Source organism: Arachis ipaensis, chromosome B6 (assembly GCF_059453495.1).
Source record: "Arachis ipaensis isolate K30076 ecotype BB chromosome B6, ASM5945349v1, whole genome shotgun sequence".
Classification (NCBI taxonomy): domain Eukaryota; kingdom Viridiplantae; phylum Streptophyta; class Magnoliopsida; order Fabales; family Fabaceae; genus Arachis; species Arachis ipaensis.
The window spans coordinates 110660316-110668581 of NC_142441.1; the positions used below are offsets into that span (position 1 = coordinate 110660316).

General features: G+C 38.9%; 1 non-coding gene across 1 annotated transcript; it reads right to left on the reverse strand.

The window, feature by feature from the left end:
• Positions 1-3992: 3992 nt before the first annotated feature.
• LOC148562297 (small nucleolar RNA R71) lies at positions 3993-4096 on the reverse strand. The gene has a single exon (XR_015886482.1). It is a non-coding gene; the product is annotated as a small nucleolar RNA R71 (small nucleolar RNA).
• Between the last annotated feature and the right edge of the window lie 4170 nt (positions 4097-8266).

Sequence of the window (8266 nt, forward strand, 5' to 3'; positions counted from 1 at the left end):
ATATGCCAAACAAGATATAAGTTGAGTGCATATGATGGCCATTTCATATGAATCAAACAAAAGTTTCACCTAGGCATTTCATCGAACGCTTAATGTGGATTGTGCAAACTTATGACATTCAAGCTCAAATTCAATCAATAACCCAATAATTTAGAAATCTAACACTTGCAATACAATAGCAACTAATCAAGACAATAATCTTAATCTAATTCAATTAACCAAAATTAAAACAAGCTAACAAATTAACAAAACAAAGAGAAAGAAAAGGAAAGAAAACCTGAAAATAAAATGATGAAGAATGCAAGACGAGAAGATGAAATAGTGGCACTTGTGATATCCACTGCAAGGTCACGCCGGTTAGCTTCGCTGGAAACACACCGGAGTTCCACCAAGGGTGGAGAAGTGATCTACCAAGGACTGTTGATGCTGTTGGATTCTGACCTCCCTGCACTCAAAGTGGATTTTCTGGAGCTACAGAACTCAAAATGGCGCGCTTCCAATTGCGTTGGAAAGTAGACATCCAGAGCTTTCCAGCAATATATAATAGTCCATACTTTGGCCGAGTTTAGATGACGTACAAGGGCGTTGAACGCCAGTTCTACGCTGCTGTCTGGAGTTAAACGCCAGAAGCACGTCACAAGCCAGAGTTGAACGCCAGAAATACGTTACAAACTGGCGTTCAACTCCAAGATTGACCTCTACACGTGTAACATTCAAGCTCAGCCCAAGCACACACCAAGTGGGCCCCGGAAGTGGATTTATGCATCAATTACTTACTTCTGTAAACCCTAGTAACTAGTTTAGTATAAATAGGACTTTTTACTATTGTATTAGAAATCTTTGGACGCCTAGTTCTTAGATCATGGGGGCTGGCCATTCGGCCATGCCTGGACCTTTCACTTATGTATTTTTAACGGTAGAGTTTCTACACTCCATAGATTAAGGTGTGGAGCTCTGCTGTTCCTCAAAGATTAATGCAAAGTACTATTGTTTTTCTATTCAATTCAACTTATTCCGCTTCTAAGATATTCATTTGCACTTCAACCTGAATGTGATGAACGTGACAATCATCATCATTCCCTATGAACGCGTGTCTGACAACCACTTCCGTTCTACTTTAGATTGAATGAGTATCTCTTGGATCTCTTAATCAGAATCTTCGTGGTATAAGCTAGATTGATGGCGGCATTCATGAGAGTCCGGAAAGTCTAAACCTTGTCTGTGGTATTCCGAGTAGGACTCTGGGATTGAATGACTGTAACGAACTTCAAACTCGCGAGTGCTGGGCGTAGTGACAGACGCAAAAGGAGGGTGAATCCTATTCCAGTATGATCGAGAACCTCAGATGATTAGCCGTGCTGTGACAGAGCATTTGGACCATTTTCACAAGAGGATAGGACGCAGCCACTGACAAGGGTGATGCCTCCAGACGATTAGCCATGCAGTGACAGCGCATCGGACCATTTTCCAGAGAGGATTAAAAGTAGCCATTGACAACGGTGATGTCCTTACATAAAGCCAGCCATGGAAAGGAGTAAGACTGATTGGATGAAGACAGCAGGAAAGCAGAGGTTCAGAGGAACGAAAGCATCTCTATACACTTATCTGAAATTCTCACCAATGATATACATAAGTGTTTCTATCCTTATTTTCTATCTATTTATTAATTATGTTCGAAAACTCCATAACCTTTTAATATCCGCCTGACTGAGATTTACAAGGTGACCATAGCTTGCTTCATACCAACAATCTCCGTGGGATCGACCCTTACTCGCGTAAGGTTTATTACTTGGACGACCCAGTGCACTTGCTGGTTAGTTGTATCGAAGTTGTGAATGAAAAATGATTTATTAAGATGTGCGTACAGAGTTTCTGGCGCCGTTGCCTGAGATCACAATTTCGTGCACCAAGTTTTTGGCGCTGTTGCCGGGGATTGTTCGAGTTTGAACAACTGACGGTTCATCTTGTTGCTCAGATTAGGTAATTTTCTTTTTGTTTTATTTTCAAAAATTTTTCAAAAACCTTTCAAAAATTTCTCATCTGTTTTCGAAAAAAAATATAAAAAATCCAAAAAAATAAAAAAAATCATAAAAATAAAAAATATTTCATGTTTCTTGTTTGAGTCTTGAGTCAAGTTGAAAGTTTGGTGTCAATTGCATATTCATCTTGCATTTTTCGAAAACATTCATGCATTCATAGTGTTTTTCATGATCTTCAAGTTGTTCTTGGTAAGTCTTCTTGTTTGATCTTGATGTTTTCATGTTTTGTGTCTTTTCTTGTTTTTCATATGCATTTTTGCATTCTTAGTGTCTAAGCATTAAAGATTTCTAAGTTTGGTGTCTTGCATGTTTTCTTTGCATATAAAATTTTCAAAAATATGTTCTTGATGTTCATCATGATCTTCAAAGTGTTCTTGGTGTTCATCTTGACATTCATAGCATTCTTGCATGCATTCAATGTTTTAATCCAAAATCTTCATGCATTGCATCATTTTCATGTTTTTCTCTCTCATCATTAAAAATTCAAAAATAAAAAAAATATCTTTCCCTTTTTCACTCATAAATTTTGAAAATTTGAGTTGACTTTTTCAAAATTTTTTAAAAATCTAGTTGTTTTTATGAGTCAAATCAAATTTTCAATTTAAAAATCTTATCTTTTTCAAAATCTTTTTCAAAAATTAATTCTTTTTCATTTTTCTTAGTTATTTTCGAAAATTATAAAAATATTTTTCAAAAATCTTTTTCTTATCTTTATCTCCTAATTTTCGAAAATAACATCATCAATTAATGTTTTGATTCAAAAATTTCAAGTTTGTTACTTTCTTGTTAAGAAAGATTCAAACTTTGAGTTCTAGAATCATATTTTGTGATTTCTTGTGAATCAAGTCATTAATTGTGATTTTAAAAATCAAATCTTTTTCAAAACTAATTTCAATCATATCTTTTCAAAAATATCTTTCTATATTATCTTTTTCAAAATTTGATTTTAAAATATCCTTTCTAACTTCTTATCGTCTTATCTTTTCAAAATTGATTTTCAAATTTGTTTCAACTAACTAACTAACTTTTTGTTTGTTTCTTATCTTTTTCAAAACTACCTAACTAACTCCCTCTCTCTCTAATTTTCGAAAATATCTTCCCTCTTTTTCAAAATTTCTTTTTAATTAACTAATTATTTTAATTTTTGATTTTAATTTTCAAAAAATTACTAACCTTTTTCAAAAACTATTTTCGAAAATCACTAACTCTTTTTCAAAAATAAATTTCGAAAATCCTTCTCTCTCATCTCCTTCTGTTTATTTATTGATCTACTAACACTTCATCTCACCCAAATTCGAACCCCCTCTTCCATCTGTGTTCGAATTTTTTCTTCTTCTTTTCTTCTACTTACATAGGGATCTCTATACTGTGGTAAAAAGGACCCCTATTATTATTATTTTTCTGTTCCCTCTTTTTCATATGAGCAGGAGCAAGGACAAGAACATTCTTGTTGAAGCAGATCCAGAACCTGAAAGGACTCTGAAGAGAAAACTAAGAGAAGCTAAATTACAACAATCCAGCAAGCACCTTTCAGAAATTTTCGAACAAGAAGAGGAGATGGCAGCCGAAAATAATAATAATGCAAGGAGGATTCTTGGTGACTTTACTGCACCTAATTCCAATTTACATGGAAGAAGCATCTCCATTCCCGCCATTGGAGTAAACAATTTTGAGCTTAAACCTCAATTAGTTTCTCTGATGCAGCAGAACTGCAAGTTTCATGGACTTCCATCTGAAGATCCTTTTCAGTTCTTAACTGAATTCTTGCAGATATGTGATACTGTTAAGACTAATGGAGTAGATCCTGAAGTCTACAGGCTCATACTTTTCCTTTTTGCTGTGAGAGACAGAGCTAGAATATGGTTGGACTCTCAGCCTAAGGATAGCCTGAACTCTTGGGATAAGCTGGTCAAGGCTTTCTTAGCCAAGTTCTTTCCTCCTCAAAAGCTGAGTAAGCTCAGAGTGGATGTTCAGACCTTCAGACAGAAAGAAGGTGAATCCCTCTATGAAGCTTGGGAGAGATACAAAGAACTGACCAAAAAGTGTCCTTCTGACATGCTTTTAGAATGGACCATCCTGGACATATTCTATGATGGTTTGTCTGAATTAGCTAAAATGTCATTGGATACCTCTGCAGGTGGATCCATTCACTTAAAGAAAACGCCTGCAGAAGCTCAAGAACTCATTGACATGGTTGCTAATAACCAGTTCATGTACACTTCTGAGAGGAATCCTGTGAGTAATGGGACGCCTATGAAGAAGGGAGTTCTTGAAATTGATACTCTGAATGCCATATTGGCTCAGAATAAAATATTGACTCAGCAAGTCAATATGATTTCTCAGAGTCTGAATGGAATGCAAGCTGCATCCAACAGTACTCAAGAGGCATCTTCTGAAGAAGAAGCTTATGATCCTGAAAACCCTGCAATAGCAGAGGTGAATTACATGGGTGAACCTTATGGAAACACCTATAACCCCTCATGGAGAAATCACCCAAATCTCTCATGGAAGGATCAACAAAAGCCTCAACAAGGCTTTAATAATGGTGGAAGAAATAGGTTTAACAATAGTAAACCTTTTCCATCATCCACTCAGCAACAGACAGAGAACTCTGAACAAAATACCTCTAATTTAGCAAACTTAGCCTCTGATCTATCTAAGGCCACTGTAAGTTTCATGAATGAAACAAGGTCCTCCATTAGAAATTTGGAGGCACAAGTGGGCCAGCTGAGTAAAAGGATCACTGAAATCCCTCCTAGTACTCTCCCAAGCAATACAGAAGAAAATCCAAAAGGAGAGTGCAAGGCCATTGACATAGTCAACACGGCCGAACCTGGAGAGGAAGGGGAGGACGTAAATCCCAGTGAGGAAGACCTCCTGGGACGTCCAGTAATCAATAAGGAGTTTTCCTTTGAGGACCAAAGGAATCTGAGAATCATCTAGAAACCATAGAGATTCCATTGAACCTCCTTATGCCCTTCATGAGCTCTGACGAGTATTCATCTTCTGAAGAGAATGAGGATGTTACTGAAGAGCAAGTTACCAAGTTTCTTGGTGCAATCATGAAGCTGAATGCCAAATTATTTGGTATTGAGACTTGGGAAGATGAACCTCCCTTGTTCACCAATGAACTAAGTGATCTGGATCAACTGAGATTGCCTCAGAAGAAACAGGATCCTGGAAAGTTCCTAATACCTTGTACCATAGGCACCATGATCTTTGAAAAGGCTTTGTGTGACCTTGGTTCAGTGATAAACCTCATGCCCCTCTCTGTAATAGAGAAACTGGGAATCTTTGGGGTGCAAGCTACTAAAATCTCATTAGAGATGGCAGACAATTCAAGAAAATAGGCTTATGGACAAGTAGAGGATGTGTTAGTAAAGGTTGAAGGCCTTTACATCCCTGCTGATTTCATAATCCTTGATACTGGGAAGGATGAGGATGAATCCATTATCCTTGGAAGACCTTTCCTAGCCACAGCAAGAGCTGTGATTGATGTTGACAGAGGTGAATTAGTCCTTCAATTGAATGAGGACTCCCTTGTGTTTACAACTCAAGGTTACCCTTCTATAAACATGGAAAAGAGGCACAGTAAGCTTCTCTCAAAACAGAGTCAACCAGAGCCCCCACAGTCAAACTCTAAGTTTGGTGTTGGGAGGCCACAACCAAACTCTAAGTTTGGTGTTGGGAAGTCTCAACAATGCTCTGAACATCTGTGAGGCTCCATGAGAGCCCACTGTCAAGCTATTGACATTAAAGAAGCGCTTGTTGGGAGGCAACCCAATTTTTTTTATCTAATTTTATTTTTCTTGTTCTTTCATGTTTTATTAGGTTCATGATCATGTGGAGTCACAAAATAAATATAAAAATTGAAAACAGAATCAAAAATAGCAGAAGAAAAATCACACGGAAGACCTTTCTGGCGTTTAAACGCCAGTAAGAAACATCTGGCTGGCGTTCAACGCCAGAACAGAGCATGGTTCTTGCGCTAAACACCCAAAATGGGCAGCATCTGGGCATTTGAACGCCAAAATTGCACCCTGGGGAAGAGCTGGCGCTGAACGCCCAGAACAAGCATGGTTCTGGCGTTCAACGCCAGAAATGGGCAACAAATGGGCGTTCAACGCCCAGAACAAGTACCAATCTGGCGCTGAACGCCCAGAGTTGTGTGCAAGGGCATTTTGCATGCCTAATTTGGTGCAAGGTTGTAAATCCTTGAACACTTCAGGATCTGTGGACCCCACAGGATCACCTCAGGATCTGTGGACCCCACAGGATCCCCACCTACCTCCACTCACTTCTTCTCACCCACACAATCCCATAAACACTCTTCCCCAAAACTCTTCACTAATCACCTCAATCTCTCTTCCCCAAAACTCTTCACCAATCACCTCAATCTCTCTTCCCTATAACCACTTCACCACTCACATCCATCCACTCTTCCCCATAAACCTACCTCATACACCCCACCTACCTTCAAAATTTAAAATCAATTTCCCACCCAAAACCCACCCTTATGGCCGAACCTTACCCCCTCCCTTCCCTATATATAGCCCTCCATTCTTCCTCATTTTCACACAACACAACCCTCTCTCCTCTTCTTGGCCGAATACACCCCTCCCCCCTCTCCTCCATATTTTCTTCTTCTTCTTCTTCATCTATTCTTTCTTCTCTTGCTCGAGGGCGAGCAATATTCTAAGTTTGGTGTGGTAAAAGCATAAGCTTTTTGTTTTTCCATTACCATTGATGGCACCCAAGACCGGAGAATCCTCTAGAAAAGGGAAAGGGAAGACAAAAGCTTCCACCTCCGAGTCATGGGAGATGGAAAGATTCATCTCCAAAGCTCATCAAGACCACTTCTATGATATTGTGGCCAAGAAGAAGGTGATCCCCGAGGTCCCTTTCAAGCTCAAGAAGAATGAGTATCCGGAGATCCGACATGAAATCCAAAGAAGAGGTTGGGAAGTTCTAACAAACCCCATCCAACAAGTCGGCATCCTAATGGTTCAAGAGTTCTATGCCAATGCATGGATCACTAGGAACCATGATCAAAGTAAGAACCCAAACCCAAAGAATTATATTATAATGGTTCGGGGGAAATACTTAGATTTTAGTCCAGAAAATGTGAGGTTGGCGTTTAACTTGCCTATGATGCAAGAAGATGCACGCCCCTACACTAGAAGGGTCAACTTTAATCAAAGGTTGGACCAAGTCCTCATAGACATATGTGTGGAAGGAGCTCAATGGAAGATTGACTCCAAAGGCAAGCCGGTTCAATTAAGAAGACTGGACCTCAAGCCTGTGGCTAGAGGATGGTTGGAGTTCATCCAACGCTCCATCATCCCCACTAGCAACCGATCTGAAGTTACTGTGGATCGGGCCATCATGATTCATAGCATCATGATTGGGGAGGAAGTAGAAGTTCATGAAGTCATCTCCCTTGAATTCTACAAAACAGCCGAAAAGCCCTCTCCTAGGGCAAGGCTAGCTTTTCCTCATCTTATTTGCCATCTGTGTTACTCAGCTGGAGCTTTCATAGAAGGAGACATTCCCATTGAGGAAGAGAAGCCCATCACTAAGAAAAGGATGGAGCAAGCAAGAGAGCCCATTCATGGATCTCAAGAGACGCATGAAGCTCATCACCATGAGATCCCGGAGATGCCTCAAATGCATTTTCCTCCACAAAACTATTGGGAGCAAATCAATACCTCCCTAGGAGAATTAAGTTCCAACATGGGACAATTAAGGGTGGAACATCAAGAACACTCCATCATCCTTCATGAAATTAGAGAAGATCAAAAAGCAATGAGGGAGGAGCAACAAAGACAAGGAAGAGACATAGAAGAGCTCAAGGACATCATTGGTTCCTCAAGAAGGAAACGCCACCATCACTAAGGTGGACTCATTCCTTGTTCTTATTTTCTGTTTTTCGTTTTCTCTATGTTAAGTACTTATCCATGTTTGTGTCTTCATTACATGATCATTAGTATTTAGTAACTTTGTCTTAAAGTTATGAATGTCCTATGAATCCATCACCTCTCTTAAATGAAAACTGTTTTAATTCAAAAGAACAAGAATTACATGAGTTTCGAATTTATCCTTGAACTTAGTTTAATTATATTGATGTGGTGACAATGCTTCTTGTTTTCCGAATGAATGCTTGAACAGTGCATATGTCTTTTGAAGTTGTTGTTTAAGAATGTTAAATATGTTGGTTCTTGAAAGAA